The following is a 25,247-nucleotide window of genomic DNA, read 5'->3' on the forward strand; positions in this document are numbered from 1 at the left end:
TGTTGCTAGAATTTCCAGGACTATATCAAATAATAGTGGGTAGAGTTGGCTTTCTTGCTTCACTCCTGTATGTACTAGAAAAGACTCTAGTATATCCTCATTATATGTGATGCTTTCTTTTGGCTTTAGATAGATGCTTCTTTATGATATATTTTTTAAAAAGGTCTCTTTATGTCTATGCTTTGTAGTGTTAGGATAAAAGAATGTTGTACTTTATCAATGATAAATTTCTATGTCTTTTAAGCTGATTCTGTGGTTTTAGACGTTTTTACTTTTAACATAATTAATTATATTATTTTCCTAATGTGGAACCATTCTTGAGTTCCTATTGTAAATTCCACTAGGTCATAATAAATGCTTTTTAAAAAATAAATCCCTGTAATATGATAGGATTATGTTTAAAATTTTGAGTCAATATTCATTAATGATACTGGCCTATGGTTTTCTGTCTATATTTTAGCTTTTCTTGATTTAGTATTAAGATTATGTTTGCCTCACAAAAGGATTCTGGTAGTGTGCTTTCTTTCTCAGTTTTTGAGAATAATTTGTCAAGTATGGGTACCAACTATTCTTTAATAGTTTTATTGAAATTGAATTTTATTGAATTATTATTCAATAATAAAATTATTGAAATTTATTGAAAGTCCTGTGAATCCATGAGCACCAGGAGTTTTTTCCCTTTGGTAGTTCCTTTATAGCCATATCTATTTCCTTTTTTGATATTGAGTTAAAAATCTCTATTTGGTCTAATAGTTTGTGTATTTTATATTTTTGAAGGCATTCCTTGGTTTCTTTTATGTTCTCAGTTTTGTTAACATAAAACTGTACAGAATATTGTCTGATGATTCTTTTTAGTTCTGATTTTGCTGTGATTCATTTTTCTGTTTTATTGATTTATTTATTCATTTACTGTTTTATTGATTTAATTTCCGCTGCTTTTTAATGAGATAAATTAAGAATTTATCAACTTTGGAAATTATTGATACTCTGAGTGTTTAGGTGAAGATGATTACACCCAAATTCACTTCAAGTTTTTTCACCACTTGGGTGGACCTCAATGCCATTATGACCTCATAAAACAGGTAAATGGATAGATCCTGGGAAATAAAGGGATCATTGTAAGGGTTAACTTCTTTAGTATATATTCTAGCTCCTTTCCTGGTCATGACTTCAACAATGCCCACCTAATACCCTTTTTTTTTAAATTTTTATATCAGAAGTTTAAAACATTTCTGTAAGCTTCTAAGGGAGATGGGGCTTTCCATAATAGAAATTATTTTTGACTATCTATGGACTCAGGCATGAGTTCTTTCTATGTTCTCTACTCTGTGTTATGAACTTGTTCTATGTTCTATGCCTTCTTAATTTAGTGCTTATAAGGGAATTGAAGATGTCTTAGATGAGAGATAGAAATGAACCAAATTCAAATGTTTCTGGAAAGATATATCATATCTAATCATATAGATAATTAATTATTGATAATTTTTAATAGTGAATGAGGTCCATATAAGCTTAAAACTTTAATTATAGGATATATTTTCCCTTTTGGGGGCAAACAGAAAAAAACCTTCAGGTTTCCTCTCAATTCTAAAATGTTATGATTCTATGATAGTATTAGTTTTTTTAGGGAATAAAGGAACAAAGTCAAATAGTGTACTGACTGAAAATTAGGTTCCATTTCCTGTGTCTTTAGTAATTAGCTGTGTGACTTTGGACAAGTTACTCCTCCTTCCCAGGACTCTGTTTTCTCATCTGTAAAATGAGGGACAATGTGGGCCTAATTGGTCTCAGACATTTTACATTTTCTGATTCCCCCCCCCCCCCCTGACTCTACATTATATATTATCAAGTCTTTACTAGTTTAGACATTCAGTTCTAAATTTTAATCTTGGTTTTATACAGTGAATTCATTGATCTAAGGCAGTAGTATCAAACAGACTATGTCCTCCCAAGTTCAGTCCAGACCAGGTTAAAATGTAATTGGGAAATATTTAGCAAAATTAAATAAAAAGACAATAAAACAGAGATAATATTTCATTTTAAAATTGCCAATAAAATTGTTAGCAGGGAATCTTATGTATGGGTTAGTGGCTCCCATTTCTATTTGAGTTTGATTATATTGGTCTAAGGGACATTCCAACTCTAACTTTCTATGGTTCTAAAATTTTTGGCCCATGAATTTTGATATAACATTTCAAAGCAATGCTGTATTATATATAGAGGAAGTTTAAGTCTTAAAGGAAATATTTCTTCATTAGTTTTTCAGGCATTATGGTGAAATACTCAGGTTATAGAATAAGAGTTCAGCCCATTATGTCATAATATAAGGAGTTAAGTAATGTGAAAGAGGTGTAAGGAAAACGATTTATGAAACTAGCTACAGATTTATGACTCCCAGAGTGAGTGATTACAGATATTTTCTATGTGAAAATCTTTAGGCTAACAATTTTCATATGCTTAAAAAAACTCTTACTTTCTGACTTAGTAATAATTCTAAGACAGAAGGGCAGGGGCTAAAGAAATGGGGTTTAGTGACTTGCCCAGCTTCATACAGCTAAGAAGTGTCTGAGTTCAGATTTGAAACTAGGTCTTCCTAACTCCACACATGGCTCTCTATCCACTGAGCCACCTAGATGCCCCATATACACTTCCACCGCCCCCCCCCCCACCTTCTGTCTTGGAACCAATACATAGGAATCATCTATTCATATAGTCTTCCTCTTCCCTTCTACACACTAAATAGTATTGCTTCCAAGGCAGAAGAATGATAAGGGCTAAGCAATGGGAGTTAAGTGACTTGCCCAGAGTTACACAGCTAGGAAGTGTCTGAGGTCAAATTTGAACCCAGGACTTCCCATCTCTAGGACTGGCTCTCCACTGACCCTCCTCTCCCCAACACAGACTTTTTATAGAGATACCTTTAAACCAAAACAAACAAAACAAAACAAAAAACTATGGAATGGAACTTGGCATAGTAGAAAGATACTGGATTTGGAGTTGAAGGACTTGGGGGTTTGAATATGTATACAATAATGTTCGCATGGGATAGCTTTTTTACTCAGCTACTTACTATTTGCATCATCCTGAGGAAGTTACATGACCTCTCTCAACCTCACTTTCTGTCTTTAAAAGGAGAAATGTGGATTTGATGATCTCTGAATACCTTTTCAACTTTAACTCACAGGATGACACGACCCTATAATCCTAAAAGGCTAAGTATATCTTATCCTTGCTTAAAGAAGAGATTTTAAATCTAGGGCACAATATAGTACGCTTCCCTTTGTCCCTTTGTTCAGAAGAATCTGTGATCTGTAATTAGAGTAACAGGTTTTTTGTGATGAGAATGCAGATTTAGGTACTGAAAACACACAAGAATTATACATTTAAAATGAACACGAAATCTGAGTTTCGGGCCCCTAGGCAAGAGGCTAGAGATGTTGAGTCACAAACAGAGAGGAAAGCCTGGCTCCTGTATTATGGTCATTCTTCACTGTCTTATTGTCTCCCTAGCAACAGAGGAAGAGGGCCATAAATGCATCTTAGGATTCTCCAGGAATCTCAAGGTATGTATAGAGGAGGAGAGAAAGACTACATGAATAGATGATTCCTGTGTTCTATAGTCTGTCCCTACTGTCCCCAAATACCTCCTTTGCTCTCCTGCCATGAACTGCCTTCTCTTCTTATCTGACTCCAAATTCCCTATCATATGGCACTCCTGTATGAGAAGAAAAGGGCCATAATTCCAGAAAGCCACTGATGAAATGTACACATGCTTACATGGACCAGTCTAAGGGTCCTTGGGATTATCAGAGTAATTTTTAAATTTTGTGGAGCATTTTGTGAGCTAAAGTAGTTGTTGTGTTGAAAGGTATAGACTCAGGCTGTGATGAGAAATTGTATAAAAGGGTGGGGGGAAGAGAAACCACAGGGAATATTTTCATGACTGACACTGGCCAGGAACCATGGTTGTGCGAGATTAGGTAACATTGCTCACTGTCTGGAAAGGGCATGCGAAAAACGATGGGTCACATTCAAGTCCGTCTGGTAGTGGAATACTTGAAAAGGAGGAAATTCGGAATCAAAGGCGAACTGCCTACTCCACAGTTTCAACAATAACTTCATTTCTACTTAGCAAGCCTTATAGTGGTGAATATAGAATATTGGACTTGGAGTCAGGAAATTTGAATTCTTTTTCTGACCCTAACTAGCTGCATGATCCTAGGCAGGTCACTTAATTTCTCTGCACCTCAGTTTTCTCATTTGTAAAATGAGAGGGTTAGACTATGCCATCTATCATCTCTTTCAGCTCTAATTCTATGATCCCCTGGTTCTAAAATAATTATTTGCCAATAGACAGTGTGGTTTTTCATGTAAAGAGTTGGTCTTGGAATTTGGAGGATTTATATTCAAATCCTGCTTCTTTTATATAAAAACTGTATGACCTTGGGCAAGTCATTTTAACTCCATAAATAGTAGGTTGGGCTTGGAGTTAGGAAGTTCTAAATTAAAATCCAGCTTCAGATACTTAATCTGTGTCCATTGTAAAATTGCTTAAACTCTGCCTTAGGTAGGAGAGTTAAGAAATTAAGTATTTATTAAGTGCCTACTATGTGCTGAGTCCTTTGCTAATTGCTTCAGAAAAATTATCTTGTTGGATCTTAACTCAACTCAACTTAGTTTCCTCAACTGTAAAATGGAGATAATAAAGTACTTCCTTCAAAGGATCTCTCTGAGGATCAAATGAGATATTTGTAAAAGTACTTATCACAATGCTTTGCACAAAGTAGGTACTTAATAAATGCTGTTCTCTTCTTTTCTTCCACACCTTCCCTATCCCAGGCAACTAATACTCTGCAACAAAATTGCAGAGAATTGTAATTATGCATTGGTAGATAGAATTTCTTTACCGCAGAAAATCACAATTCCAGACTATTTAGCTAGTTTGTACTAACACAATTAAAGAAACAGAGGTAATATCCATAAGTCAGTTCCAATAATGATAAAAAGTGACTAAGCAGACACTAAATGCAAGAGGAGTTCAGACTGAGCAGGGTCAGGAGAAAGTGAATTAGAAATATTAAAACACTGGAAGGTAGAAAGAACTTTAGTGGTCACCTGAGCCAATTCCCTCATTTTACTGATGAGGAATTGGAGCCCCTCAAGAGGTGAAGAGATTTGCTCAAAGATGCACAAATAGTTAAAGGCAGAGTTAGGATTAGAATCTTGGTCTCTTGGCCTTTAGGAGAAGGTTTCACAGAAACTGGAAAGAAGTTAAAACTTGATGGATCAGACCAGTTAACTTTGGATTTCTGGTATCTCAGTTTCCCTATAATCATTATGGCTTTCGTTGGTGGTGTACTGCCCTGAATAAGATCCCTTTTCTGCCAAATTTCATTTAACACTTACTTTTTTTTTTCTGAGTTCAGGGGCTCAAATGGTTTGTGATCTGAGGGCTCTCTGATGTCTTTGAAATGCTTTACAGGAAAACATTAGAACATTCCCATAGTCTTCCAGGCTTATGAGTTTAAGCCTTAGACTGATTTGCATCTTTGAAATTTACATGCAGTAATGATCAAGGACAATTCTGAGGGACTTATGAGAAAGAACACTGTCCACATCCAGAGAAAGAACTGTGGGACTAGAAACACAGAAGAAAAACAACTGCTTAATCACATGGGTTGATGGGTATATGACTGAGAATGTAGACTCTAAACAATCACCCTAGAGCAAATATTAATAATACAGAAATAGTTCTTGATCAATGATACATGTAAAACCCAGTGGAATTGTACATTGGCTATGGGGGGGGACTAAAAGGAGGGGAGGGAAAGAACATGAATCTTGTAACCATGGAAAAATATTCTAAATTAATTAATTAAATACAATTTTCCAAATAAAAAATACCCAATAAATTTACATTCTGTGCTCTTGGTCCTGCTCTCTAGAACTAAGCAAAACAACTCTAATCCCTCTTCCACGTGATAATCTTACAAATATTTAAATACATTTATCATCTTTCCTCTGTCTTCTTTTTTCTAGGTTGTGACCCCAATTGCTTCAACTAATTTTCATATGATATGGATTTGAAGCCCCTCATATACTAATTTCCCTCCTCTGGACATTCCAGATTATCAAAGTCCTTCTTAAATTGCTTCACTCAGAACTGAACACAATGAAATGTAAAGGATTGTAAGAGAAACCAGTTGGACTGAAATACAGCAACCAGAATATAAAAACAAACATTCACATATCCCATGCTTTTAAAAATAACTTTATTTTTTGCAAATTACATGTACCATTTTTAAAACATTAATTTTTAAAGTTTTATATTCCAATTTTTAAAGTTTTAAATTCCAAATTCTTTCCTTTCTTCCCATCCTCCTTTCTGACTTCCTACCTTCCTTCCTTTCTCCCTGAGATTGTAAGCAATCTTATAAATCTAATATAGAATTTATATATTTAATCATGTTAAACATTTTTCCACATTATTCATTTTGTAGAAGAGATGAAGAAGGAGGAGGAGGAGGAGGAAGAGGAAGAGGAGGATAAAAGAAAGTGAAATATATCATATTTCACTCTGCATTCAGACTCCATCAGTTCTTTTTTGGAAGGTAGATGGCATTTTTCATCCTGAGTCTCTGGTATTGTCTTGGATCACTATATTGCTGAGAATAACTAGGTCATTCACCATTGTTCATTAAAAAAATCCATTGATGTCACTATGTATAATGTTCTTCTGGTTATGCTCACTTTACTTTGTTAGTAAATGTAAATCATGTCAGTCTTTTCAGATTTTTCATGATCTATTTGAACTGGCATGTATACATCACTGTAACATCCTATGTCCAAAGGAAATTAACTCTGTTGAAGCAATTATCAAAATGTTAGATAAGGTCAGAGACACCAACTTAAGAATTGCATTAGTCTGTCAGACTACTGGAGAATACAATTTTAGGTGGGATTATATCAAAGGGTAATTCTAGTACCAGAAGAAAATGTCCATGGAGTCCCCGTCTTCCAGAGACAATGATAGTAACTAACATTTATGCAAATATTTTTGTTTGATTTATTGTCTTTATACCACCCAGGTTTCCTGATATATTCCCCAAAAGAAAGATACTTCTTATAACATTATATAGCAATTTTTACAAATCATATTCTTAGCAACAATTCTGTGATACAGTTTCTTGACATTATCTCCTCTGTGGGTGGTTGTGACACTATGCCTTGCAGGTTTTCATGCCACTTCTCTGATTACTTTTAAGTCTTCTTTTGTGCACTCATCCAATAACCATCCCCTGTGTGTGAATGCATAGGAAGGCTTTGTATTGACCCCCTTCAAATATCTAGAGGACTTCACCATTCTTAGCGAATTCTTCAACCTTGGTTCTTTCTTGAGTCTCTTCCTTCACTGTGGCAAAAATCTTTGTTGAACTTACAAATGTATGTATGTCTCATTGGTGTTTATTATCAAAGAGTCACAACACTGAACAAGGTTGTTTCTTTTGATATCTCTTTTTGTTTTAAATTTTATTTTTAATGTCATGCAAAATCCACTTCCATATTGATCATTGTTGTAAGAGCAAAGTCATACATACATACAAAATTCCAAAATAAAGCCAGAAATATGCTGATGTGAAAGACGACTGCAACAGTTCTTTTTCTGGAGGTAAATAGCATTTCACATCATAAATATTTCAGGATTGTCTCAGATCATTTCATTGCTGAAAGCAGCCAACTTTTCACAGATGATCATTGTCCAATATGACTGTTATTGTGTACAATGTTCTCCGAGTTTCTCTCATTTAGCTCTAAATCAGTTGCTGCAGATCTTTCCAGCTTTTTCTGAAATCATCCTGCTTATCATTCCTTATAGCACAATAGTATTCCATCATCAACATGTACCCCAATTTGTTCAGCCATTTCCCAATTGATGGACATCTCAATTTCTTTTTTTTTATAAACGTCTCAATTTCTAATTCTTTGCCACTACAAAAAGAGCTGCTTTAAATATTTTTGTACAAGTAGGTTCTTTCCCCCCTTTTAAAAAGTATCTTTTTGGGAAACAGCCCAGTAGTGGTATTACTGGATTAAAGGGTATAGCTCTTTGGGTAGAATTCCAAATTGCCCTTCAGAATGGTTGGATTAGTTCACAACTCCAACAACAACACATTAGTGACCCAATTTTGCCACATCTCCAACATTTACCACTTTCCTTTACAGCCTTATTGACTAATCTCATAAGTGTGAGGTGGTACCTAGTGTTGTTTTAATTTGCATTTCTCTAATCAAGAGTGATTTAGAACATGTTTTAGATTATTATTGATGGCATTGATTTCTTCATCTGAAAATTGCTTATTCATGATATTTCAAGAAAGCTTGAATGATATTGATATATGAATGAGATATACGTTGTTGCAAATGAGTCTCCAAGATAGTATTTTCTTCCATTGAATCAAATGCTTATTAATAATAAAAATATGAAGCATAGTGACATCTTCTCTACAGCTTTCATTTAACTGAGAAATGATAAAGAGATAGTTCATTGTTGAATAGCCCATGTGGAAGCTTGCTTGTTCCCTACTAATTGCCTCATTAAGACTGGCCTCAATTCATGTATCAGTGACTCTAATAAAGATTGTTGTTACTGCAAAAGTAGGTCAGTAGTTACTCTTGCTCTCTTGGCAACTTTTTCTTAGTATCAATATAATTTGAAGTTTCTAATATTTGATATCTTTCCTTACTTCTAATAATTTGTGTATTGGCTCTTCAATGCCTTTATAATTGTGCCATCTACAACAGAGATAAACTATACAAAATTGGTTAAATGCAAATACTTTCCCCTTCTTTGTACTCTTTAGTGGCAATTATGTTACCTGTAAGACTATAATATTAGAGTCTAAGCATGATTGCTCCAATATTCTTGATGCAGAAAAGTTTGTAATAATGACTTTTGAAAATCTTTTCCATTTTGATTCTATTCATAGTCATTCTGTTTTAATCTTGAAATGCCATTGACACGACTACTTTGTTAGATCTTGCCAAATTTTCTTTAAACTGCTTTTACCTTCTGCTACTTCTTTCTGCTTTATGAGATACTGCTCCTTGTAATCCTCTTTCATCCTCCTTTGTAAGATTTTGCAAAAGACTATGTTCTATCATGATGCTATCTTTTGTAGCCATCCGATATCATTTGGATATTAAATTAGATGTTTTCCAAAGCATTTTTTTGACATTTGTATTTTTTTTTTTACCAATTACATATAATAAATTTCAACACAAGTTTTCCCAAATTATATGATCAAACTTATTTACCTCCCACTCTTCCCTTCCCCCCTCCTGGAGCTGGCAGGCAATTCAGTCTGGCTTATACGTGTATTATTACACAAAACACATTTCCATATTATTCATTTGTGTAAGTGACTAATCTTATAAAACCAAAACCCAAATAAACAATTGAAAAATTATCTGTTTTCATCTACATCTGACTCCAAAAGTCCTTTCTCTGGAGATGGATAGTATTCTTTGTCATAAGTCCCTCAGAATTGTCCTGGCAAGGCACCCCTTGAGTTCTTTTATTCTCTGAATTTATATCATTTTTGTTCATTTCTCATTTTTTATTACTTACTAAACTTAATATCAAACTCACATTTGTCTAAATCAAAATTCCTTAATTCCCTCCCTTAAAATATACCCTCCCCTTTACTGACTTCTCTATTTCTGTTGAGGTACTGTCATTTTTTCAGCTACATAGTTTTGTAACCTGAGTCATCCTCATCCCCCCTGCCCCCGCCCTCTGTCATCCAATTAGTTGCCAAAACCCATGAATTCTACTTTCAAAAGATTTTATGTAGTCACCTCTGTTTTTCAACTCACACAATCACACACTTGGTGAAGTCCTTCATCACTTCTTGCCCAGAATATTGCAATAAGAGCTTAGAAATTGGTCAAGAACAGGTCATGCTTGAGTAACCTAGTTTCCCTTTTAGATGGAGTTATTAAAATAGGACTTGAGGGGAATGCTATAGATATAGTTTATTTTAGCAAAGCATTTGATGTAAATCAACTAGATAGATTTGGAAGTGTTTGAATGGCCAGATTCAAAGAGCAGTTGCTAAAGCATGAATGTCTGCTTAACAAAGAGACTTCTCCTTGCTTCGATTTCCTCTCCTCTTATTTCCTTGCCTCCCCCCAAATCTGGTTTCTGATCTCATCTCTCATCTAAAACATCTGTCTTCAAAACTACAAATGATATCTTTCTCTCCCCTTTTAATTAAAATTTCATTATCTTTTTTACATTTCCAAAGTTTCTTTACATATCTCTTCCAGAGAACCTTACTATATAATGAACCATATTTTAAAAAAAAAGTTAGCAAAACTGATTAATACATTTAACAATTCTATAAATATGTGAAATGTTTCACACTTATAGATCTCCCATGTCTGCAAAGGTGTGTAGTGTGTGTACATGTAGGAGGATAGGGAGTGCCTTCTCACATGTCTGGCACATAGTCAGCACTAAAATAAAGTTCACAGATCATATTGATAATAGATCTAGGGCTGGAAGGAATCTCACAGGTCCTTCAATTGAACTAAAATAAGTAGTATTAGTCATATTTTACATAGAAGGAAATTCATAGAAATGAAGGGATTTACCTAAAATCATTCAGCTATTAAGTAGCATAGCTGGACGATTAAGCAGCATAGCTGGATGTAGAACTTAGGCTTTCCTGCCTTCTACTCCACTACCCTGGGATTCCAGAAACGAGATCTTCTAAAAGCAGAGACTCTGTTTTCTGTTGCCACAACTCCCACTTTTATGTACAATTGCCTTTCCTATTCCACACTTCCTCCCCCTCCCAAAGATTAAAGGACATTTATTTTTGGCAAATTTGACTATGGTGACATTTTTCAGGATTGCAGGCATCCTTTGTTTTCAATATTTCCACCTTCACCTTCAGTCCCTTACCTCTTCACAATTATTCTCCTTCCTTGGGCACATGCTACTTTCGTGTCACCTCATTCCTATAGGAAAGAAGGTGAACTGACAAACTTATTTCTACTAGGTACTTACTATGTTAAACCATTCCCTTTCTGTTTTTCAGTTTTGTCTGACTCTTCATGACCCCTTTTGAGGTTTTCTTGGCAAACATAATGGAGTAGCTTGTCATTTCATTTTTCAGCTCATTTCCCAAGTGTGGAAACTAAGGCACATAGGGTTAAGTAATTTGCTCAGGGCCACACAGCTAGTAAGTCTATGGGGTCACACTTGAACTCAGATCTTTTTGACTCCAGGCCAGGTACTCAATCCACTGCACCACTTAGCTGCCCCTGCCCTCTCTATAAAATGGGAACAAAAGCACTGACCTCAAGGATTAGATGACAAAGTATAATTATATGGAAAAATGAATGTTTGAGAAGAGAGATAGTAATATAATGGAAAGAACTTGAATCAAAGGAATTGTGTTCAAATTAGGACTTTGACATTTACTAGCTGTGAGACTGTGCAAATCATATTGATTCTCTGAGCATTAGTGAGTGAGGTAAATGATAACAGCTCTAACTGGTATCAGAGGGTTATTGTGAGGAAAGCTCTTTGGGGACTAAGTACTACATAAGTGTGATTTTGTGCAAATTTGAATCTAAAGGAATGAATCTATAATGGTAGAATTTCAGGCCTTGGTGTGATGTATTTTTTGGGCAGGGAAAATCCTCCTGAAGATCTTTGAACCCATGCCATGCATGGAATTACCCACTCTGCCTATCTATAGCCATAATTTTGAGTGTTTCATAGTGATAAATTATGCTTCTAAGATCTCAATATGATTTTTCTTAGGGGCAGAGAATCTGCAGCTACATGACATATCTTTCTGATAACAAAAGACCTTAAATTCCAACTTTAATTATGTGGAGCCACTCAGCACATTTCAGTGTGGAAGCTTTAAAGATTCTAGTCATCCTTTGTCATCTCTATAGCTTGAGAACAATTTTTTTTCTCCTTCCCTTAAAATAAAAGTTTCCAGTTCATGACAACAATTGCTGTTTTTATTTGCAGGGAAGGTTACTTTAGATGAGTCAATGAATGTCTTCAACTTCTGTCAGTTTTTACTAGAAATGCTAAAGGAAATGCTGACTCCTTTACTGCTTCAGATTGCTTGGGGTTTTCTAGATTTTGAAATGTAAGAGGAAGACAAAAGAGCCTTCCTGGAAGAAAAGAAAGTTAAATATTAGATCAAAATCAGTTCCTCTGGGTTTTGTATTAAATGTGACCTCAAATAAAATACAGATTGGTGCAATTGTTCCCTTGTAGTTTGATATAAGGAGCAGTGATGGGAACTTTGCCAAAAGGAATGATTAAGGCTCAAGAAATTCACTGGGAACTTAATTCCCACCACCCACATGTTCCTACCTGTTCATACATCACCACCTTCTTGCCCCTGAAGAGCTTTTACTCTCTCCCCCTCTCCTTTGTAACTTTTGTCCTTCCCTTCCTGGTGATGGCAAGGTTGTCAAGTGGGGAACTCAGGAATGAGAATAATTTGGTTTCCCTTGAGACCTGGTGGGAAAATTGGCCAAGGAGAATAGGAGCATGCTCATTCCTAATTATTTTGGCAGCCCAACCTGGGACAAAAAACATCTTCCATGTCTATTTTTTAATGGGGGTGGGAAGGAGGAAAAGGAAGGCTATGTTTACATGGTAAAAGCAAAGTGTGCATTAACCACATAATTCAAGAAGATCAGTGCTATAATCATAATCGACATAGGTAAATGCTTAACAGTTTAAAAATGTTTCATATAACACCCCATTTGAATATATTATAAGATGAGTAATATTTCCACTTTAAAAAAATCCACTTTAAAATGAGGAGTCCTCAAGGCACATATAGATTTAGTGACTTGTTCTTGGCTACTGAAGGATAGGATTCTACAACTAGAGTCTGAAGGGACTTCAAGATCCCTCTAGGCCTATCTTCTTATTTTGCAGTTATGGAAACTGAAGCTCTAATGACTTGCTCAAGCATATATATGTAGGAAATGTTAACAGTAGGGATTTGAACCATGGCTCTTTGACTCCAGAGAGTTATCTTCTGAACCATGCTAATTCTCCACTAGTATAATTTCCTTGAGAGCAAAGACCAGGTCTTATTGAAACTTTGTGTCTCTCAGCACAGTGCTTTGCATCTGGTAAATAAATGTTCCTTGAATTTCTGAATGCTTAATAAGCAGAATGGAAAATACCTTTGCCTGATTGTTCCAGATATTTGCCTCTATTCTTCAACTCACTCTATATATGTAGATATCGTCTAAGTATACCAAACATTATTAGAGGAAATTAAAATGAAAGAAAATGAGAGAGAAAATGAGAGCCTATTATGTAGAAGAAATTGAAATTGATTGGAAGAGTGGGTGATCTTGGTAAAGCTATAGATTTTTCTTGTAGAAAGTTATCTCAGGACTTCATGTTTCAATTCCCAGGGTCACTTAGGAGTGATGATGATGTAGGAGCAAACCTAATTGAATTGAGTTAAAATTGCACTAATTAAGAACTTTCTAAGTGCTAGTTACAGGGGATACAAGACAAAAACAAAACAGTTGGAAGAGGGCAGGTAGGCGATTCAGTAGATTGAGAGTCAGGCCCAGAGATGGGAGGTTCTGGGTTCAATTATTTCCATATGAATCAATGTAAGTCTAATGAATTCATTCCAGACACTCCAAAATACACACCAAAAAGCACATTTTATAGAGAATAAATATGGTGTTTAATGCTAAAAACAATAAGGAATTAATATAAAATGAATATAAAAGACTAATGCAAAGAACATTTAATATGGCATTTACCTTTCTGAAGACTCTTTTTGGCATATGGAAGAGGACAAACAGGGGAGAGAGAGGTTTTTGTTTGGAAGGGGAATCCCCCTCCTAAAGGACCTTAGGTATCAAGGCATTATCTGGATAGACGTGGGAAAGAAACTGACAAGTAGAGGAGTTGTTACCTTGATTATGTCCCTCTTTTCAGCTTAGATACAATGCGAGAATTTCTACTTGACTGAGATGAGATATCTCACTCCCAAAGGCAGAGCTCATTCATTTTGTATAGTCAGGTATATATTCTCCTCCATATGCTTTATCTGATTTTGGTTTTCTATCTATATGGATAAATGGATTTATTTGTTTTTCAATACATGTATTGCTCACACTGAGCAGGAGAACATGTGTGTTGATCTTTGCTTTTACAATATTAGCTTCAAGGTCAAGTGGGCATGCCAACAAAGTCTGAGCCAACAAATGAAAACTGAGACAAAATTTTTTGTGGAAAAAATTGAGGAAAATTGAAACCAACGATAACCGATGTCAACAGAAAGCATGGTATTACTATATATATATATATATATGTATATATATGTATATATATAAAGTAATTTCTAGAAGGAGAATACTAGTAACTGGGGAAGTGAAGAAAGGCTTCCTATAGGAGATAGCACTTAAGCATGTGCTATGAAAGATGTAGAAATATGCTTGAATTTTAACTTAGAATCTCTGGTCTGAAAATAATAACTTTTACTAAAGGTCTCAGGCATTCTCTCTCTGGAGCCCCAAATCATATAATCCAAGCTAATTTAGTTCCTTGAAGACCCATATGTTATTAATACAGGAGTTGACAAAAGTAATTTTGGCAGAAAGCTGGCTAGTGGCTATTAAATTTATTGCTCTGATGAGAACTGCCAGTGAATTTGTGATTATCAGAGGAAAAAGGTATGTGGAATATTAAAGGAGGTCTGCTTCAGGAAGGTAAGTGTGAACACAAAGATTGGCTCTGCAAATGTCAAGAGTAATTACTGTCAACTTCTGGTTGTTTCATGGATAATTATCCAGTTTCAGTATCATCCAAGCTCTTTGCTTGGCTCTTTCTTCTAGCAATCTACTTTTGAGCCATTCTACTACTTGTAGGCATCCCTACCAGATTAGGAAAATTACAGAATCAAAGAACCTTGGAATTGAGAGGGACCTCAATGGCCATCAAGCACAACTCATTCTTGAAAAAGAATCCCCCCTCCCCCTTTAAAAAATAGTCATTTAGCTTTTTCTTAAAGTCCTTCACTGAAGGGAATCTACTACCTTTGGCATTGTTTTTGTCTTTATATCCCCAGTGCTTCATGCTTAGTACATTTTTTTAACTCTTACCTTCAGTCTTAAAACAATCAGTTTTAAGAGTGGCAAGTGCTTATTTAGGGCCACACAGCTGGAAAGTGTCTGAGTTCAGATTTAAATGTAGGACCTCCTGACTCCAGGCCTGGCACTCTATAGATTGTGCTACCTAGCTTCCTTACTTAGTAAGTTCTTTTTTTTTTAACCCTTACTTTCTGTCTTGGAATCAATACCATGTATTGGTTCCAAGGCAGAAGAGTGGTAAGAGCTAGGCAATGGGGGTTAAGTGACTTGCCCAGGGTAGAAAACTAGCTGGAAGTCAAGACTATATGAGTTCAAATCCTACTTTGGATACTTTGTTTATGATGTTGAGCAAATAATTTTATTATCAGTGTTCTAGGCATGATGCCATTCATACAGCCATGTCAGCCTTGTGGCACAGAGAGGGTCAGGAAGAGAGAAACTGAACTTCCACAGCTAGGAAGTGTCTGAGGCCACATTTGAACCCAGGTCCTCTCATCTCTGGGCCTGGCTCTCAATCCACTGAGCCATCCAACTGCTCCCATAAGTTCTTAATAAATGTTGTCCTAATTAATTTGAATCATGTCTGCTTTTATGCTTAAAGAGCTTAATGATTATTGTGCTGGACTTGGACTCATGGAGATTTTATTCTGAATTCTGCTTTGGACCATGGGCAAGTCACAAAATCTTTTTGACCTTGACTTTCTTATCCCTAAAGCAATAATAATAATAGCTCCTATCTCACAGGGTTGTTGTGAGCTCAAATGAGAAATTGCTAGCCTGCACTAGTAGAGGAAGTATCTTTACTTGTGTGTTCTATGTACCACAAGTTTTAAACATTACTTTCATGGATGGAAAGGCAGAAGAGAAAGGAAAATGTATTTTATTGTCTGCATGAATTCTCAAACAGGGACAAGTTCACCACCAATTGGATATACCTCTTGCCCCAAACTCAGCTGTTCTATCTGGCCTCAGTGGAGGAATGTGGCAGCAGTACACTCACTTCCTCTCCATCCCCAAGTGAAATCCACCAAAACTCAACTACCATGGTGTCTGACTACTCCTTTTTATTCCTCTACAATAGGTATCTATCTCTTCTCCTCGTTCTTGCTCACAGGACTCCAATGGAATTAATTGGACACTCAGCTTCTCTCTTCCTAGCCCTCTCTGTGCCACAGGACTGACATGGCTGTGCAGATGGCATCATGCCTAGAACATTGATAATATAATTATTTGCTCAGCATCATAAACAAAGTATCCAAAGTAGGATTTGAACTCATGTAGTCTTGACTTCCAGCTAGTTTTCTATCCACACCATACTGCTTCAAGATAAAAATAGAACTTCTTTTATTTGTGTCTCATTATTTTGAATACAAAGTTGCAAGAGAAATGAAAATGAATTGTTGGTAAATTTGGATACCAACTAGAGGCTCAGGAGCAATGTAATATCGAAGGTAATATTGAATTATTGATTTTAATAAAATTTCAAAAGCAGACAAAGCTGGGTTAGAAAGAGAGCCAAATTCCATTGCGGTATGGTTGGAGGTTGGGTTACTGAATGTTTTTTCCATTGCTTCCCTCCTTTTGCCTATGCAATATAATACACTAATAATGTAATAAAATGTGTATGTACACAGAGGAAACTCTCAGGAGAAGCAGAATTAGGAATGGCAACTAGAGAGTGTAAGCTATACTTAAGGAGAGGAGAAAAGGAATATCTGAAGGAAAACAATAGTGCCCACATTCTAAAGTTAGGGATCAGAGGACAGAGTGAGTGTCTCTCTCTTTCCTTTCCACTTTAAACCAACAAAACTGCCAAACCCAGTTAGTAAGAAGACTGACTCATAAAAGAGAAACAATAAAATTTACACTGAAGGTGTAGAAATTATCTTTCAGATTCAATCTCCTTGCAAGAGGGAGCGAGTGATGGGATAATCCTTTTATTACCCACTTTTGGATTTAGTAGGAGGAGTTTGAGCTGCCAAGTCTCTGATTTTTTTTTTTTGAAGAAACTTGGACAGAGGTCTCCAGTGGAACACCTTAATGATCAGGCTTGGCTCTTGGTTACCATTTGGCTTAATGACTTGGCTGAAGTATAGATGACATGCTTGTTTTACTTGCAAATGTAAATGATAATAAGTCCAGTGTATTTCAGAGGAAAGATTCCCAAATATTTGGACAGATTGGAATTTATTGTTGAATCTAATAAAATAAATTTGTTTTACTTATGAGTTTCAAAAATTGCCTTCATAACAAGATAGGAGGAAGTATGACTAGATAGTTCATTTGGAAAATATCTGGGTGGGCTTCAGTGTTTCAAACTCAATGTAAATTAAAAAATCAGATAAAAACACCCCCCCACCCCTGCCAAAACCCCCAAACAAAACTAATACCATTAGTCTGTATTGTGAGAAATAATAGTCTATGAAGGTAATAGATCTTGTATTCTGCTATGGTCTGACTGAAGTGTTCTGTTCAATGTTAGAAGCTACATTTTAGGCAGAACTTTGGTAAGCTTGAGGATGTTTAGAGTAGGATGATCAGGATGGAAAAGAGCCTAAAGATCATGTCACATGATGACCATATGAAGAATCTAGATATATTTGTTTTGGAGAAGACCTGAAGGAGACTTGATAGCTTCTTGGTAAGGAGGAAGGGATGTAAGGGAAGGGACATTTTTTTAAATAAAAAAAAGAATTTATTCAAATTTCTAATAAGACCCATTCACTGATTGATAAACATACTAAGCCAATAAACAGATAGTTTTCAAGGACCAGGATATCTATAGTCTTATTTAAAAAAATGCTTCAAATCACTTGTTTATTTTCATTTTTGAAGAGGACCAATGACTTCAAGAGTAATATCTTGACTTACACATGAATTAGATTTTAGTGAGGCAGAGTTGTACAAAGCCTCACTATCAGTCTCACTATCTCTTCCAGAGTCATTGAAGTCTAGTGGGCAGACAAAAATGAGGATGACTAGAAATGGCCCAGATGACCATGGCATCTTCAATGTCTTACCAAGTTCCAAGTGCTCCACAGCAATTGCTTTAGCCTACTTCAGGGTTGTTGGAACAAATTATTCTCATTTACTCTTTCCACTGGGAAGAAACTTTTACATGCTTACAGTTGACACACATCTCACTCACCAAAGGATTTGTGGCCTATAAATTACCCTCAACCTGGTTTAGTGCATTTGCCAATATGGTTCATTGAGGTGTGGCTACTGTACACCAAAGATAGATGAGAAGACCTGAAAAATGTTTGGTAAGCCCTCGCATCAGAGGAGCTAGTTTCCCTGGAACACTTATACACCCCTTCAAATCATGACTAAACAGAGAAATACAAATTAAAGCAATGCTGAGACTATATCTCATACCTATCAGATTGGCAAAAGATGACAGAGAAGAAAAATGGTAAATGTTAGAGGAGCTGTGTGGAAACAAGCACATTGATACATTGTTGGCTTATTTGTGAATTCCTATAACTGTTTTGAAAGGCAATTTGGAATTGTACACAAATAGATATAAACAGAGGGGAAAGGTTAGGTTTGATATAAGAACAAACCTCTTAACAATTAGAGTTATATAAATTATATATATGGACTATGTTTCCTAAGAAGATAAAGGGGTCCCCCTCACTAGAGGTCTTCAAGTGGATGATCTCTTCTCCAAATGAAAGTTTCTTCTTTCCAAAGATCTTTCCAAAATCTTTCCAAAATTATATTTGTTTTGTATATACAAATATATGTGCAAATGTTTTTTTCTCAGATAGAATGTAAGCTTTATGAAAGCAGGGACTGTTATTTCATTTTTGCTTTTGTATTTTCTGTGCCTAGAAATTTATTGGCACATAGTAATACTAATCAATGCTTATTGATTGATGCTTCAGAGAAAGTTCCTAGGCAAGTATGCACTGAACTCAACAGCTTTTGAAGTCCCATTTAACTTTAACTTACTGTGATTTTAATATTTTCCTTGTTAAAATTTAATTATTGTACATAATGAAATCTGTTTTTGTTTCTTATGAAAATCTTAAATCTTTTAATTCAGGAATCAAAAGAACTATGTGGCTACTTCCCATACCTTTCCCCTTAGTTTAAGGAATTAGTTCATATTGTCTAATGAGGCCATGATGATTAAGAAAAAAACAAATTTTCAAATTCTTTGAACAACTAAGGGAACTCAAGGATGACTTTAAAAAAACAGAGGAAGCATAATTAGTTGTAAAATATATAGACTTATGACAACCTACTTTCAAACTAAAAAATATGGAGACAGCTAATAATATAGTATTTTGGAATCATCTGTAAAGTGGAACAAATTTCTTTACAGGAAAATATCAAAAATTACTTCATTTTAACTTAATTTTTAATTTTAAGGGTTTTATTTATTTAGTTTTAATCATTACTATTTTTAATTTATTACAAATTAGATATAATAACAAATTCCACATAAGTTTTCTGAAGTTATATGATCCAAATTGTCATCTACCTTTTTTCTCTTCCCTTTTTTTGGATCTGGCAAACAATTCAATCTGGGTTTTACAAGTGTTCTCACACAAAACATATTTCTACATTATTCATTTTTGTAAGTGAATAATCTTCTAAAATCAAAACCCCAAAACAAAAACTCCAAATAAACAAATGATAAGACATATGCTTTCATCTGCATTCCTATTTCAATAGATTTTTCTCAGGAGGTGAATAGCATCATTTTTTTATAATATTACCAGAATCATCCTGGATCATTGTATTGCTGATAGTTGCTAAATCTATCATATTTGATCATTCCACAATATTGCTGTCCCTATGTGTAATGTTTTTCTGGTTCTTCTTATTTCACTCTGTATCAATTCATGTAGGTTTTCCCAAATCTTTCTGAAATCATCCTGTTTTTCATTCCCTATAGCACAATAGTATTCCACCACATACTACAATCTGTTCAGCCATTCTCCAATTGAGGGACATCCCTTTAATTTCCAGTTTTTCACCACCACAAAAAAAGTGCAGCTACAAATTATCTTTGGGGATGTAGAATTAGTAGTGGTATTACTGAATCCAAGGGTATACTGTCTTTTATAGTTTTGTGGACATAATTCCAAATTGCCTTCCAGAATGGTTGAATCAGTTCACAATGCCACCAGCAATACATTAGTATCTCAATTTTGCCACATCCCCTCCAAAATTTATCATTTTCTGTTTTGATGATCAATCTGATGGGTGTGGGGTGGTACCTCAGCATTGTTTTGATTTGCATTTCTCTAATCAGCAGTGATTTAGAACATTTTTTTCATATGATTATGGTTAGCTTTGATTTCCTTAACTGGAAATTGCCTATTCATATCCTTTGATACTTTATCAATTGGGGAATGACTTGTATTCTTAGAAATTTGGCTTAGTTCTTTATGTATTTGAAAAATGAGACTGTTGTCTCATGAAATCATTAGCTCCTTTTTGACTAATTCTAATTGTTAAAGAATGATTTTCTTCTATAACCTTTTTTATTCTACTTTTCCATTGGGTCCATTCTACTTTTCATGGAATTATTTTCTTCATTGAATTTTTTTAACCTCTTTTTTCCCAATAAGTCAGTTCTGGTTTTTTTTTTAAATACACTTTTCCTCATTTGATTTTTATCCCTCTTTTTCCAGTTGGTCAATTCTACATTTTATGAAAATCTTTTCCTTATTTGATTTTTTTTACTTCTTTTTCCAGTAGGCCAATTCTGTTTTTAAAAAAAACTCTTTTATTCAATGGATTTTTGTGCCTCTTTTTCCAATTGATCAATTTTACTTTTTAAAAAATATAATTTTATCTTTAAAAAATATTTCTACATGGTTACATGATTCATGTTCTCTCCCTTCATCTGACCCCCCTCCCAGAGCTGACAAGCAATTCCACTGGGTTGTACATGTCTTATCACTCAAAAACTATTTCCTTATTATTCATACCAATTATACTTTTTAAGCTATTTTCTTTTTGCATTACTTTCATTCTTTCCCCCATTTTTCTTCCACCTCTCTGATTTAAATTTTTGAATTCCTTTTTTGTTTCTTCTAGTGCCTGAGACCAAATCCCATTTTTTCTTTGAAGTTTTGCATGTGGCTGCTTGGATTTCCTGTCTCCTACTGATTTTGTGCCTGGATCTTTGTCCCCATAGACATTTTCTATGGCTAGATTTTTTTCCTTTCTGTTTGTTTTCCCACCTTTGTTTTCTCTGTGAACTGGGAGTTGTGAAATCTGCTGATTTTGCCTCATCTGCTGGTGGTCACAGGACAAAGCACTGTGAGGTATTTTGCTCTGGGCTATGGGCATCATTGCAGTGCAGGTTTTAAAGGTCCAAGAGCTATGGACTTTGGAGCCTCACTTTGGACTGTTGTCAAGGCTTGGGATTTGAAGGGGTGGGTGTGGGATGCTCTGCTTTTTGGTGTAAGTAGGGTCCTGGGATACTAAAGTTGGCATATTTCCAGGCTCTGAACCTGGTTCAATAGGTTGAGGGTAGTGTGAAGATTGGATTTAGCTATTTTCTGATTTTAACAATGAAGATACTTAGGCTAACAAAATCAGGGGGGATTGTGAATGTTAAATTACTCCACCCTACCTAGACCATACTTCAGGGGAAGATAAAGTTTTAATCTCCTGATTGAACAATGAAGGTACTTAACTCTTACCTTATAGTGAAGCTAGAACTTTAAATTAAGTCTATTTTAAGATCTTAATACAAAAAGGTGTTAATTAACTATGAAGGTTAAATTAATCACAAAAAAGGTTAAGTAACTTGCAAAAGGTGAATTTAACAAAGAAGTGTTAAGTAACTCTAAGGACATAATCTAATCAAAGAAGATGAGAACTCTAAAAGATATGGGCATTTAGAGGAGGAGACTCAAGAGTGAAAGGTCTATATATTTGGCTCACTTACTCTCTTGGGCACCTTTCTGGTGGTGGAGAGTTGGCTGGTTGCAATGTGCTGGGCCTTTCAGCATCTTAGCATGACTACAAGCTATTGTCTGGCTTAGTGGTGACTTTCTGAATGAGTATTCCTCCTTTTCTTTCCAACTTTATACTCTTAGAAGCCTCTAATCTTCTTCAGAGACCTAGAGGTGGGGGTTTTAAACTCCCCCCTGGCAGAGGCTAGGCAGGAGAAATCCTATATCCTCTTCCCTCCTTCTCCTTAAATCTCTTCCCTCAATATTAATTAAATTACCATAAATTTGCTGACTGTCTTGGGTATTTTATTTGAGATTTCCCTTGGCGACAAATTAAATCTAGATTTTAAGACACAACCCTAAAATTATCTTTATAGTCTGGCTAATCCACGAAGGTTGTGACCAGGACCCTCAAATTTCTGTGAAATCTCTTTCCTTTCTTTATTACTTACTCAAGTCAGCCTTTTAAACAGTTTGAAACACAGCTGTGAGAGCAGGTGAGTATGAAACATTTTTATTTCTCTCCTTTCTCCTTAATTTGAATTGAACACAGCTGTTTTGTTTTTAGGCAACCTTCACTGAAAATACTGCCTAGATTACTCTTAATTAGGAGTGAGGGAGACCTATAGAGAGTTTTGGCCTTGTCCTGCTTCCCATGTATTTTGTGAAACCTGCTAGGAAAATAATTATAAAACATATATATAAAGATGAATACTACATTCTTTGACATTTATATGGTGGTCAAAAAATTAGGGACATTGAGGAATTCAGCATACCTCCAATTTTTTTAAATTATTAAGTAATGTCATTTTTGTACTCCTCAGCACTGTGTTAGAGATGCCAACATGAAAAAATTATTTGAAGCTGAAATTCAGAAAACACACAAAATTCTGAAGCTAAAATACAAAAAAATTATGCAAAAATCCATAAATAAAACACAGGAAAATATTTAAAAAATTGAGGCTAAAATGCAGGTGAACATGCAAGCCCAATCGGATAAATTAAAATGTGCTTACAGGATCAATTGGCAAACATCCACCCCACCAAAAACAGGTCTGAACCTGACAGACCTGTTTCTGAACCTCTAAATGAGGAAATTTCCTTCCCCAAAATAGAGATGGAAAACACCTTCCCTATAGCTCAGCTAACAGACTGGCTCTCTCATGGTCTGCAAATCTTGACTGAACTTAATCTCCAAGTCCCTTCTCCTGAAATCACGGTTTCTCACATCCTGAAATAGAAAGGAATGGGGATATGGTGACTTTAAGGCACAATATACCATTTACTCCCCAAGAAATAAATGAATTTACATGAAATAGATATGAACAAAATTCCTTTCTAGTAACAAAAAAGATGACAGGCATATTTTTTCAGTATAATTAGTCTTACAAGAACATTGAAAACTTGAGAAAGGCTTTTTTTTTTAACTGAATGTGAGAAAAATAAAATTATTGCTCATGTCAAAAAAAACCTGGGGGCTCAATGCAGCACACTGGCCATCTTAGGATCCCGAATGGTACTATAACAATTATGAGGATTATCTACAACTATACTCTTTCAGAGAGGCCATCTTAACAGCAATGAGAGAGAGTGCAGACAGTAGAGATAAGTAGACAGAATTTGAAAGAATTAAGCAAAATGAGGAAGAGACACCCTCCATATTCATGGACAGAATAATTGAGTTTTGGGGGTAGAAACTTGGATTTTGACCTATCTAAAGAAAATTGCCTAAGACTCTTGACCTCAACAGATGCAGAAGCATGTCAGGAAGATAGTAAATACCTTCTCTTGGAATTGCACAAAAGAGGACATAAGATCTTGAAGGATAAAGTTTGGTGTCTCCCTAAAGTAGAATATTTGGGGTTCATACTGACTGCAGGTGCCTGCTCTATTTCTCCCAAACAAATGGAAAAATATTCAAAATTTAAGTGCTCCTACCACTAAGAAATAAAAATAGTTGAGAGCAATTTTAGGAGCAAGGGGGCTTTGTAGACAATGGATTCCTTGCTATGGGGAAATTACTAACCCCCTTATAGAACTAACAAGGAATTCTGTCCCAGAACCCCTCAAATTAGAGCCAGAATACTTGACAGATCTATCAGATCTAAATCAGGCTATCCTGTCTGCCCCTGCTCTAGGCATCCCAGATTACAACAAGCCATTTACTTTGTAGGTACATAAGTGAAGAGGGGTAGCTTCAGGTGTTTTAAATCAGACTTTGGGGCCTTCTCAGCACCCAATTGCTTATTATTCTGCCCAACTGGACTCAGTAGCATCAGGAGCACCACCATGTCTTAGAGGAGCAGTTGCTACAGCCTTACTAGTGAAAAAAAAACTGTTGATCTAATATTATGATGCCCATTAAAAATTATGTGCCCACATGAGGTAGAAGCACTGTTGCTAAGGCATAGAACACAGACATTCTCAGATCAGCGAATTACAAGGTATGAAATAACCTTGTTAAATAGTGAAAACATTACCTTGAAACATTGTACAAACCTTAACCCTGCCACCTTGCTTCCAGATTTACCAACTTCAGGAGAACCATTACACAATTGTTAAACACTAGTGTCCATGGCAGAAAAGCCTCGAGATAATCTCTTGGACACTCCCTTAGACAATCCAGATCTGGTCTTATTTACTGATGGTTCCTCTTTTATGAGAGATGGCATACATTACACTGGAGCTGCTGTAGTCACAGAATTTGCCACTGAGTGGTCAGCTTCACTGCCCTCTAATATTAACATTCAAGGTGCAGAACTCATAGCTCTGAAACATGCCTGTATAATTGCCAAGGATAAGAAGACAGCAATTTATACGGATTCTATAGATGCTTTTGGCATTTGTCACTCAGTCAGGATGCTATGGATCCAGAGAGGATTTTTAACCTCAGCTGGAAAATCTATAGCTAATGTAGAAATTATTAATGAAGTTCTTTCTGCTCTTCAGCTGCCTGAAGCCCTAGCTGTAGTTCATTGCTCTGCCCATACAGGTGGCACTGACCTTGTCTCTAGAGGAAATGATTGAGCAGATACCGCTACAAAGTTAGCAGCCATAGAAGGGCCTGAATTAATTTTAACATTAACAACCACTGATGGCTTAAATTTATTACTTTCCTATACTGAAAAGGAAGTGGAAAAATGGAAGCAA

Source organism: Monodelphis domestica, chromosome 1 (assembly GCF_027887165.1).
Source record: "Monodelphis domestica isolate mMonDom1 chromosome 1, mMonDom1.pri, whole genome shotgun sequence".
In the NCBI taxonomy this organism is placed as follows: Eukaryota; Metazoa; Chordata; class Mammalia; order Didelphimorphia; family Didelphidae; genus Monodelphis; species Monodelphis domestica.